Below are 13,349 nucleotides of genomic sequence, written 5' to 3'. Positions count from 1 at the left end.
CTGTACGAAGAGGAGCATTTCAACACCACCATGACAGGTGATGAAAAGTTAGCTTGGGGCGCGCTTGTTCAAGTATCAACAAACTTTCTAGACAATAAGAGGGTAGAAAACTATAAGCATCTTGTGGGAAGTCTTCTGCACTTGTACAGTGGGTTGGGGAGCAACGTGTCCTTAAAGTAACATTTTCTAGACTTTAACTCGGATTCATTTCCTTACAGCTGTGGTGCTGCAACCGGGGAGCACGGAGAACGCTTCCACCAGGGGATATCGGACATGGAAATGAGATGCCAGGGAAGGTGGAGTATATCAATGTTAGCCGATTACTGCTGGACACTAATCAGGAGATCACCACCAGAAAACTACAAACGGGAGACAAAGCGGTTGCGCCTTCAGTGACGGAGGGATAACACAAAGATAAATATATAATCTGACATAGACAATACTGTAAAGTTATCACCACTTCAAAACGAGAGCATTTTCACTAACATTTCCGTTATCGGCACACCCAAAACCTTAAAAGAGTAGCTGTTTCGTCCCATCTACAGGAAAAAGTAAAATGTTGGCTAATGTTATCTGATTCCACGATGCTCAGCTGCGGATGCTCTGTCAACCAAATTTTATACACTAATAACAGTCGAATCTCGACCCAAGTGGTACATATTTCGCACGATAGCGGGATGGGAACTGGGGATACGATTGGTTTCGAGTTACCGGTTAGGCAATAAAAACATTGTGGCGCTCCTACCGTGTTTCTCAAAATATTCTGACACACATGGAAAGCGATAGGGTAATAAATTATCCCGGGGGGAGGAACAGCTCGCCAGTGGTGTGTGTTACGCTGCAGTTATATTGGATGCCTTTATTTCCACTAAAATATTAATTTAAGGCGATAGAAGCTATAAAAATTGATTCGTAGCTGAGAGACAGAAGAACGAGGACAATAGCGGAATGGATATAGAATACGATGAAGCAGTCTTCTGAGCTATCTATCATTTTCGAAGTGTGGAGATTAAAATTGTACCATAGTAAAGTCAGTCGTTGCCTGGTATTCGGACAGAAATGAGGACTTGTGGTTGCGCTGTGCGAAAACTATATCGATTTACCGCCTTTAAGAGGGATTGCTGGATCGTAGAACGAGGTACAGTGTCTAAAATTTAATCAAAGCATGTACATGCTCTTTATCTTCATAGCGCGTTTGTATTTTAAGGAGTGTGGATGCACTGACAAGAAACGTGGACTCTCATCCTTTTTTGGAGGGGGGATGGGTGAAGGAGAAAGGGGGAGGGGAGCGAGATAAAAGTTTAAGACACAAAGTCATTATCGACACTTTCAAGTGGAGACTCTTATGTACTACATGTGAAACACATTGTCCACATGAAAAGTTCATGATTTCCAATTATAAGAAAAAAATAATGAGACACAATTACTTACAGTCTGCGGTATGATATAAAGCAACTTAACAGTTTATTTAGAATTTTTCTAAGAAATTCTTTTCCTTTATTTCAAGTGACAAATGACTACCAGAAGTGACAACACGTCAGGAGAGAGCCCAGTGTGTAGTGTGGTATGAGGATATGAGATCACACAATGAATCACAGTGTCATGAACAGTCAGGTTTTGTCAGGAGACTGAACATTGAACGACATGGTAAAGAAAATCAGAGAGACCTTCCACAATAGCCCATGAAAATCAGTTCTCCCAGCATCACGGAACCTAATCGTCCCTCACTCAACCGTTCGCAATTTATTGCATAGTCTACTTCGCCTTCATGATTACAGAGTTGAAATTGTGCCAACGTCGAGACGAGCTTTGCCACGAGTTTGCTGTTGAGATGTTGGACCGGACTGCGTAAAATACCGACTATCTAACAGAGGGAGGCCGACTATCTAACAAAGGGAGGCGATCACAGTTTTACTTGAGCTTTGTCCGCCTTTAGGAGGTGGTTAAAACAGCATAATGTGTTAGTGGGGATGTGTACTAGTCCTGCAATTTCGAGAAAATTGCATGAGAATTTTTACGTATATATTATGTAACAGATGTATCAGTCCAAAGGAGCTGTATGTTAGAGTTCACGGTGTACAAGCGGTGTTGGCACGGTAGCTCAACATGGTCAGAGATCTGGATGTCCTACGGAACAAAAAAAGTAAGTAAAGGACGCAAAGTGAGCTTCAACGGGTGTCATGTTACGTCCACCTAGACACAAATGCAACGAACAATAAAGATTTTTTTTTCTTATATTGTGGTTAGTGTTCGAGCTTCTTAAGACAATCATGTATGAGGCGACGTTTCGCATCTTGCTCACACTTAATTTTTAATCCTTATGTTTCTTGCCACTGCTTATATTATTTAATTTATTTGAAATCTGTGAGGATTTTAAAGAAAAACTTGTACTTGCGTGAAGTTTTAACGAATTTCATGTTATTTCACTACTTCCTACTTTAATTAAATTTAATTATTGGAACAAACATATTTATAAGTATCTAAAAGTAAATGAAGAAACGTACAGAGTTTTCCTGAAAATGTAAGCCTGTCGTGACTTCCGATATCCCTCATATATGCAATCTGGTGAGATACCCGGAACTACTTTGCACCTCGACGCTTCGATCTGCAGACACATAGGCGGGTCTCATTTGGCAGTCAACCTATTTCAGACTTAGTTTTCAATCGAGTCTTTCAAATACAGCTTCACCAGTGCCTACATGCCAATTTGGCCTTCCTTTCGGAACAGAAGCAGTTAAATCCAGCAGAAGTCAATGAATGCAACATCACACCACTTTCAGGCGACTTTGCTCTGCAGACGGGTGCACTAACGCCACCATTCTTGCTAGTAGGGAACGTGGGCGACGCATTACTTGGGTGGTTGCTGGAGGATCTTGGAATGTAGAGGCAGTTGCTTCTCTCTTACTCTGGGAACCACACGCTTCCCTCCTCTGGTCACCTGCACGATAAACAGCCTCCAGAAACCTAAACGTAACTTCTACCTCATCAGATTCCTATTCCTTTATGATTCTTGACCTAACTACTTGACTGGCTGTCAGTCCTTACCTATATCCCTGAATGAGCCCTTTCTGTATTCCGTCATTAAGAATGTGTCCCTAGATCTCTTTAAGTATTTGTCTTTCGCCACATACTACTCGGCACTCAACGATCCCAATCCTCATCCTCTTCAACAACAACAACAACAACAACAACAACGTCATCAACATAACAATGACAGTCAACAGATGTAGCAGTTCTATTTTACTTAAGCAGTAAAACGACTGTTAACAAGAAATAAAGTTATAATAATAAATGAACCATTAAATAAGAATTTTGTTGCTGAAGCGAAAGCATCAGCAACATTATTATTTTCGGTTCTGTTGATTGAAATAAAATACTCCGCGCCGGAATCTCGGTCCACACCGATGTGCACATTATTTTAATTTTCCAGGAACTTACAAAACAGAGCACATTCCACAACAGAATAAAATATTCACGCCGAAACTAGCTAGACGGTCATATAGTCAGTGATATTTCTCGGTCATGCTGTAGACGACACTTTCGTTCAAACCTGTTCTCAGTCTTCATTAAAATGAGTTAAATGCTGAAACTAATGAATCTTCTCCTTTACAAATGACTCAACGGTCGGGTATCCGAAGTTGTGGTAGCACATTTTGTAGCAAGAAATCCGTGAAAAAGTGTATTTTGAACTAATTTTCTTAAGCCACTGCTGGTTTCATGGTTTGTATTAAGGCAAAATCGGTTTCTTGGCTTGTAGTTACGAAATCGCTAGTGCCTTAATAAAGTTGGTTCGAAGTACAGCTGTTTGCGAAGTTAATGATATAAAATGTTCTTTTCATTTGTAACTTCCATGTCATTCACTGCGACTAATTCTTTGTAGTGATAACCACGAAACCAACTTCTTACATCAGCTCTTGAAGGGGTAGTCGTGTACAAATTAGAGTACTGTGTGTAAAAGGGGGGAAGGGGTCTCCATCACGCACTGCAGACTTTCGTAGTCATTCTCTAAGGGGAAGATTTAAATAGATTTCTGTATCATCATTCAGTCACTTTAGGTGCTCGAAATGACCATTATCGTAGGGACTAAGTTATCGATACTGTCGAATTGCAGAACGAACTACGGTATCGTTCCCTCAGAAATGCGCGTTATATTCATCATCAAAGACGTCATCAAACGCGTCATGAAAATTTCTTGAAAGCCATCATATTTGCTGCTATATACATTCGTAACACTGTGTGCTCGCACTACTTAGCAGCGTTACGAATGTATGTAACAGAAAATGGCAACGACATATAAATGTGTCAGCTTGTATAATGTAGATATGGCTTAAAGCCAAAACACCTGCACTTGCTAGTTGCCTCTGGCCGAAATTGCAATAGCAAAAATAAAAAGTTTAACAATCACTGGCGCAAACATGACGTCTTTCAAGAAATTTCGCATGACTGTGAATCCCAGTTACGAATGCATCATGGAAAGGTAGCCATAGCCTCCAATGAAATGAAATGATTATTGTAGCCCGGTAGTCTTCAATAGAGTCTTTTTCATTTTCTGTCATAATTAAGCATAGGGCCTATACGTAATCGAGCTTCCTCACTTTCGCGTAATCACAGATTACGTTAAATCGTACATAGCTCGTTCTGTGACACTGGAAACCCCTTAGGCAGTCTTCGCATTAGCATTCGAGGAACTCGTCCTGTAGACTCAAATCCCTATCATTATTGTCCCGTCAACTGGATATGGGGAATCCTTGAGCATGTATTGGGCTATACAGCATCACGACATATTCTGTATTCAGGATTACTTGTCTCAAAGGTGGCTCCTATTTCGGCCACTCATGCTTAATGATATAATGCCCGCAGAACATTTATGAAGCCCTTCAAAGTATCTGACGAAGCGTTCATCGTATAATCAAGAACTGTGCCTGTTTCATTTTGCCCTAAAGATATTGACAGAACTCCACTTCGTCTTCCAATATATGTGAACGGAGCTGCAGAGAAATAAAGACGCTGACATTCTATGATCACTGTTTCACAAACAAGAATATCTCAAATTATGCATTAGCTGTAATCACAATAACCCCTAACCATTTTTCTCTTTGACACCCTTTTTATTATCTGTTTCTTTACGCATTCGTTGCGAGCTCCGCGCAAACAAAAATAATTACGGATGCAGCATCCGCTGAATATTCATGTAGTATTTGCTTGCGCGTAATAAAAATTACGTACTTGCCAGAGGGAAATTATTCGGAAATTGGTATGAATGATTTTGAATAAATGTCGACTTCTGTGTGCGGTGTGTTTATTTTCTTTTACCGACATGGTTTAATTTCTATTAAAATGGAACTTTGTATTCCTGCCACAGGATCACAGCATATTATAACATACTCAGCGCACTGTAAAATAAAATACTGTAGCAACAACTTCTTAACTGCAAATTTTAGAAATAATATTGAAGTTAATAACAACGACAATAAAAATTAACAACATAATAAATTACTTACAACGGGAAGGTAACAGGGAAGTGCTGCACAAGGTTATTAGAATCATCGTTTCATTCCCCCGAATGTTACAATAACACGATGAACCGGGCGTTACGTATTCCTAGATGATGAGAAATGTGTGATGCTACACCCATTTCAGTGAATGGTATGCAGTAGAATTAACCTGAAGTAGTCTTTCTGGGAATGAAAACGGTTTGCCACAAGGAAAGTCCATAACCTGGCTTAGTAAACGTTATGAAAAGTCATCAACAGCTGCCATTGGAAACTCTTCAAAATTGATGTAGCAAAGCGCTGCGCACTTTTTAAGCAATGATTATTGAAATGGTCACAGCATAATTCTCTTTTCGTTCTCCTGTGGTTGCAGAATACATGCTCGTGTTAGTTAGAAAGAAATTTGTCTTTCGTGCCACAAACCTGATAAGCAGATACGTACAAGAGATTTATCGTAACGTACATGAACGTGAAGCCATTTTGACTATTTTTCGACCGTGATTGTCTCAAGATATATTAAAGGCTTTTTGACTGAAAAAAAAAATTACCGCTACCAGTTGCAAATTTTGTCAACTATTGTATTACTCATTTATTTAGCGACATGTTTCGAGGTTTAAACCTCATCTTCAGGGTAAATGGCATTACAAAAACAACATTACAGTAAGGTCATACTGATATTACATAGTCCTTTCGTAAATGCTGTAGTCATCCTGTGGAAGAAGGGAAAGCTTGGTAAGAGGCGATGTCACTTTGAACCTGGACTGATGTTTGCACGAAAATGTTGCGTAACGGTTCCTAACTTTATTATTCTGGTGTGGCAGTCTCGTTGTGATCACAACGGGACTGCCACCCCAGAAGATCAAAGTGAGTGACCGTTACACAGCATTTACAATAAGGTCATACTGATAATACATAGTCTATTCGTAAAATGCTGTGTTGTGATCACGACGAGACTGACACGCCAGAAGAACAAAGGATCATCATAGCATTTGCGAAAAGACCATGTAATATCAGTATGACCTTATTGTAAAATTGTTTTTGTAATGCCATTTAGCCTGAAGATGAGGTTTAACCCTCGAAACATGTCGCTAAATAAATATGTAATACAATAGTTGACAAAGTTTATGACTGGTAGCGGTAATTTAAAGAAAAAAATACTTTATATAGTACATGAACTTCATCGATCTACACAGGGTATAGCCAAGATAAGTCACATGAAAACTAAAAATATTGTTTATGCCTAATTTGATTTGTCATAAAGTAATATCAAACATTCCGTTAAGGAATCGGTGTACACATAGGAATAGTTTGTCACTGAACCACTTAACTGGACTGAATTGTCACTTCCTTCCTGTTTGAATCACATCACAGTTGCTATGCACAACGCTTCCAATGGAATTCAAGCTGTTGGAAAATTGGCAAACTTCCTCTTAGTAATTTTATTATATATTTTTGAATATCTGAGTGTAATAGCCAACAGAGTAGTGTTCCACTGCAATTGTATGTCAGCGTGTTAACTATAAACAAACAGTGACTTCCTTTCACAACACGCTTTAGTATATCATTCTAATCCTGAACTTAACATTCGACAATTATGCTCGTATAATCTATATTTTTAGGTAAACTTTCATCTAGATTCGTACCACTGAAATTGGGATGGCCGCAGACAAACTGCCGCACTTCAGCCTTACATAAACTATTGCATCCAGAATGTAAAACAATAAGCAGATGAAACTACGCAAGATAATGGTGGTGTGATGTGCGTTTTCCACAGCTTAAAATTTTGCTTCATAACGAAATGGAATTAGGTTAGGAAATGAGACACATAAAGTGGTAAATGAGTTTTACTGTTTGGGGAGCAAAATAACTGATGATGGTCGATGTAGAGAGGATACAAAATGTAGATTGGCTACCACAAGGAAAGCGTTTCTGAAAAAGAGAAATTTGCTAACATCGAGTATAGATTTAAGTGTCAAGAAGTATTTGTATGGAGTGTAGCCATGTATGGAAGTGAAAGGTGGACGATCAATAGTATGGACAAGAAGATAATAGAAGCTTTCAAAATGTGATGCTACAGAAGAATGCTAAGGATTAGATGGGTGGATCACATAACTAATGACGAGGTACTGAATCGAATTGAGAAGAAGAGAAATTTGCGGCGCAACTTGACTAGAAGAAGAGATCGGCTAGTAGAACATGTTGTGAGGCATCAAGGGATCGCCAATTTAATATTGGAGGGCAGCGTGGAGGGTAAGAATCGTAGTGGGAGACCAGGAGATGAATGCACTAAGCAGAACTTAGAACTACTTAAACCTAACTAACCTAAGGACATCACACACTCCACGCCCGAGGCAGGATTCGAACCTGCGACCGTAGCGGTCGCGCGGTTCCAGAGTGAATCGCCTAGAACCGCTAGGCCACAAGAGCCGGCAAAGAGTTTTAGTCTGAATAAACTTCTGTCAGCTATGGCAGTTGTTACAGAAGGGGTCAAAAATATGAAACATGCTGTTATTACCACCGGAAAACTGCACGCAAGGCTATTGAATTTAATCATGAATAACTCCGCGAGTTTCAGTTTTAAAGCATATTTTCAAAGAAATTGAGTGTTCATACAGTTCACATGACATGTCTTTACAGTATTTAGCAGACAGCTTTCCCGCTTCCTTTATTTTATTGTTTCGTTTGACAATGATGAGAGTTTCTCCGGTTGTAGCACTTTCAGTCCTTTACTATGGTGACAGAGGATTTGAAATCTTTGTTTACTTTGGGATATTAATAGATCTGAACAGCAATAGTACACACTGACTTTGCAGCACGATTCCGGGTCTGAAATTCTCTGATCTTCTCATAACGGATCAAAATATTGCTTTGTCGTCTTTCGTCTTTAATTTTTGAAAATAGCTGCTACCTACACTCTTTTGTTAGGTCTCTGGTTTCGTTTGGCCAACCACGAAATGAATTTTGATTTCTTATTTGGCTCAGTCTATTCAAAACATTGCTTACTAAAATACTACTTTACTGTAAGTCATTGTTTTCGCGCTTTAGCAGTAGAAACTTTGTCAATGATTTCAAATAATGAATTAAGAAAGGAGACAAGCACTAAAAAATTTAGTTCTCTAAAATATTAATTATACTTGTACATTCTTCACGCTTGTCTTTATCTGTTACAAAGTTTTCATTATTAATGTAAATTTTTCGTTACAGCCCATAAAGCATCACGTCCAAAAGACCCTCTACTAGGGCATACCTTCTTAAAGGTAATTCCACACTTTAATTATTTATCGTTACTCTTAAGCTATTGCCAGGAAAGTATATATTTTTTCCTAGTTATCGAAAAAAACTGAGACTTCTGGAACACATTTCGCAGCAACATTTAAAATTAAACTTAATGCGTGTGCCGCACAATGAGTATAATCGGCATTTGGTACACGTTATTTTATATGGTCTTGTAATCCTTCAAACGCAAGCGGGATAACATTTGCTCCCTCGTGACTCTGCCCTCTACGTTTGGACAATTCAATTTCATATTCTTCTATTGTAGTAAAAATCAATAACATGATGCAATACATCTCACCAGAAAGTACCTTTACTATTGCTTTCACTCTGCAGTAAATTTCGATGGTATTACCGTGTAACCAATTATTAAAAGAGATGGCCGCGTTAATATGCGCTGTGACTTTTCGTGGTAACATATACAGTGCGTAAAAAAGTGCTTCTTTCTGAAACACCGTTAATCCATACGGAGGAGTCTGATTTAGTATATCTGCAAACAATCAACAGAAAAGACGATACGGTTTGTTTAAAATATTAGAAAAACGAAGTCATGGCCTTGAACTTTTTATACCAGCCTTATCGAAGCATGAGTAACTATCGGCTGAAAGACATCACGTTCTTTGTAGTTCCTTTGGGTAAAACATGGGCCCAATTTAAAAATTATTTTTCGTTTGCATTCAGTAAGGCTGTCACCAAAACTTCCTCTGTCTGACGAAGATGTTATGAAATTCCTCAGACTTATTAAGATCTTCGGTAGACATTTCTTCTATTTCCCGAACTTCTGGCAGACTATGTGTTCCAGATGAATCTAAGAATAATGTGAAGTAAAATTAATATTAAGAAATTTAGGAATCTCATAATTCTAGGGTTAAAATGTTAATTAAACAAATCTTTAAATTAATCTTCAAGTCAGGCCCGGGGAACCAAATTGATTCACAGGGCTCCATGATGATGTGCAACGTTAAAGCGGGCCATATTTTATAGGTTGTTCAGACTAAAGATCACTGCGGTGTGGAAGGTGCGAGTACAGAAAGCGGCTGAACAATGGTGCGGTGGAAGGAGTGAAATGAATAGGCCTAATTTGAGGCATTTTATTCAGTGCAGGCAAAATACACACACACACACACACACACACACACACACACACACCACTTTCCTATCGTGCCGCACGACTGCTATGTTGGAGGTATGACGAATACGACTGATATTTCGAGGAAGCACATTCTTAGCATTTCACTGATGTTCGTTTGTGGTACATTTTTCTAACGAAGATTGGCATTAAAGTAAGCCGGTTCTGATATAGATATTTCATGAGTAAGATAAGATTGACATTTAAAATACGTTACTTACTAACTTTAGACGATCCTGTTGCATACCCTTGAGGCGTTGAAAAGGTAATAGATAATGTGCCAGGAAACCTTTCCTCACCCTTCCAGTAGTATTAAAAGTTCAACGTAGCTCTTAACAAAGCGATAAAATGTGAATAAAATATTGCATTACAGAGCTTAATTTGAGCCGGAACACGCCGGAAGGGCGTTTCGGCACCTCCGAGGGAAGATTGTTTTAGATCCGAGCGGACCAAGCTTGCACCGGAGATAAATGTAGTACACGTATTTTAAAACGCGATCTAAAATAGAAATTACTGCTGCGTAGGCACCGGTTAACATTACAGCGATTGTCCTATGTGTTACGAAAGTGTGATAGAGATTTGTTTGCAAACATTCCACACGAATATTACTTTCTGTAGCTGCAAAACTGCAATGTGCGTTGACTCTTTGTATATGCGTTCTCCCCATTCGTAATCCTCCGTGAGTTTGGTGCATCTCGAGAAGTATTTCTATTCGTTCATGTTACATTTTTGCAAAGTGTTACTTATTTACGTATACAGTAGTGTTCTTCTTTTTTTTTCGGTATAAATTGTGCCATTCTTTTCTTTGGTGACCTTTGTTTTCATACCTACCATTCGTGGCAAAGGAATGTTCTTATAAATACTATGTAAGCATATTGACCTATAATGTTTTCCAGGGCGCATCAAGATTAGAAACAAATGTTTGTAGCAGCGGTGGGATGAAATTAATGATCTTGGGGACTATGCAATCAGAAAAGAAAACATGTCGCACATACCAACCTGGAATTCAGACGTTTTCGTCTAACATATAATCCATTAATTCATCGATCTTACTCGAAAATTTCGATTATCGTCCTTACTTATAACGAATTTTCCATTGGGCTAGTTCTCCCCTGGAACTTTTTTGTTTTGTTGTTGTAGATATCAGCTCTTATTTTGTTTTCGTTACCCGAGACGAAGGGCAAATATCTGTAAAACATAGTGTTATAATTTTTGGTTAAATGTACCGTACACGCTGATAATCGCAGCTCCCAACCTACAATACGTCATAAAAGAGCCAACAATGGATAATTAGCTGTGAAGTTAAACTCCTTGCATTTTTTTCGGAAAAAAGTTAATATAATTTTAGTAGTTGTGTTAAAATGAAATTTAATTATGCTTGGGACTGAAAAAGAGTTCGTAATTCATCTTAACCGAAATTCGTGCCTACTGATATAATTTGCTGTTATCCCTGATGTTTTACTGCCTGGACCAAATTTTCTTCGCGTTAACCATGGGTTTGTCTTGAGCGATTTTGCACTAACGAGGTTAAACAATAATGTATTATATTGATTAGAATTTTAGTTTAGTAAATGAGTACTCAATAAAAGCTATATTGATTGATTTTATTTTTATATCGCCCTTTCCACACCAGATGCGTTGGCTGGAAGAGATCTCTTCCTGACACAAGCTCACAGTTGTAAACAAATTTAATGTATCACCATATAGTTAACTGTGTACCAGAGAAAATTTATTTAATTAATACACTCTGCACAAAGCGCGTAAAATTAAACATCCCTGTACATACACCTAATGTGGGAAGACTTGTATATTCAAAACTGTGGAATGCAGTTTCTTATAAAGGTTCGTACTGCGTGTGTACAAATCTAGCAAACGCACTGCTCGCATGTATTTACCTACTGCAATTTGTTCGACTAGACGATAGACCTAGATGCATCTTTTCACAGGCCGCTGCTCTCGAGCAACATGCATCTCATGCTGACCCTCAATCTAACCATAAGGTTTGTTAGTATAATTCAAATAAAATTATGTGTGTTGTACATTAGCGTGACGACGTGTAATGATAAGAGTCTTACATTACAAAGCGTAGAACGCTACATGACGAGACCTAAATTACAAACAAAAAGTATTTTTTCCGTGGAGATAGATAACATTGTAGTATTTACAACTGCAATACTAACAAAATTTGATTACTGAAAGAAATGAAGAAATTTTGGGCAGCTTCCTTGTAACTTCTTCCTTCTTCTGTTTATTTCTTGTTTTCGTAGCTCCACTGGGGTAATCTCTCTTTCTGTCACTCATTTCTTTCTCAATTAAACTTATTATCCAACAGATAATCACTACATTCACAACTTTTGAACGTCACGAACCGCGTGGACATATTGAAATAAACTCGTATAGACTGTTCTCACCGAGCAAGGTGGCGCAGTGGTTAGCACACTGGAATCGCATTCGGGAGGACGACGGTTCAATCCTGCGTCTGACCGTCCTGATTTACGTTTTCCGTGATTTACCTAGATCGCTTCAGGCAAATGCCGGAATGGTTCGTTTGACATGGCACGGCTGACTTCCTTCTCCATCCTTCCATAATCCGATGAGACTGGCGACCTCGCTGTTTGATCTCTTCCTCCACAAATCAACCCAAACCCCCAACTCCTCCCCCCCCCCCCCCCATCCGAAACCATTCTCATTGTACTGAAAAGCAGAAGCACCGTAATCATTGCTGTCTGCTGACGTGCGCCGTGGGAAAACTCAGACTTCCAGAGTGACCGATATTTGGACGACCGGTTAATTAAGCGCTTAGGGTACGGCTGAAGACTTAAACGTTCAACTGAAGTGAGATTGCGGAAAAAATTTTACCTATATTTGCAAACACAAGTCAGGTACCCAGTTGCCCGCGGGCCGCGTATCATTGATAGGTCTGATACGGCGGTTGCAATGCTCCTGATGAGAATCGCGCCTCGTTGCATATAGGCTGCAGCAACGCCCTCAACCGTAATCTCCTTTATAACAATTTATCGTTGCTATTATTGTCAGGAAAAGGTTCAGTTACTGTCGTAGAAACAGAAAAAGTTCAGTAATGTGAACTGTGGCATTAAACTTACGCATTGAGTAGTGGATTGTCACAACAAGAAAAATAAAGATGGGTTTAAGACAATAGATTTACAACGATCATTTATTAGAATATATATATATATATATATATATATATATATATATATATATATATATGTATGTATGTGTGTGTGTGTGTGTGTGTGTGTGTGTGTGTGTGTGTGTGTGTGTGTGGGTGGGTGTGTGGGTGGGTGTGTGTGTGTTATTACAAGTTTCCACAGGTTACCTTATTTACACAGAATAAATGAGAAAGACTAAGGGTGACTGATGCTCGTTTTTTTACCCACAGTTATATGCTGTGTCGTTAGTGAAAAGAGAGAAGAGATCTGGATCTGTCAGTC

This window comes from Schistocerca americana, chromosome 5, assembly GCF_021461395.2.
Source record: "Schistocerca americana isolate TAMUIC-IGC-003095 chromosome 5, iqSchAmer2.1, whole genome shotgun sequence".
Taxonomy (NCBI): Eukaryota; Metazoa; Arthropoda; class Insecta; order Orthoptera; family Acrididae; genus Schistocerca; species Schistocerca americana.
Note: the sequence above shows the minus strand (reverse complement) of the source record.